The following is a 207-nucleotide window of genomic DNA, read 5'->3' as shown; positions in this document are numbered from 1 at the left end:
GGGTAAGTGCCGAGCGGCTAGTCAGTCAATAAGAATCTTATCTCGATTTTACAGCCTGTATCTTATCTAATCTTGGATATTACATATTTGCCAATAGTCGTGTTCCTTGTGTGTCTAACGTGTACAGTTTCCTCCACTTAAACTTGACTGGCTCTCAGGATCTCCTTTAGCCTCTGGGTCACAGAAACAACCTTAAATGCATATGGG

This window comes from Penaeus monodon, chromosome 21, assembly GCF_015228065.2.
Source record: "Penaeus monodon isolate SGIC_2016 chromosome 21, NSTDA_Pmon_1, whole genome shotgun sequence".
In the NCBI taxonomy this organism is placed as follows: Eukaryota; Metazoa; Arthropoda; class Malacostraca; order Decapoda; family Penaeidae; genus Penaeus; species Penaeus monodon.
Note: the sequence above shows the minus strand (reverse complement) of the source record.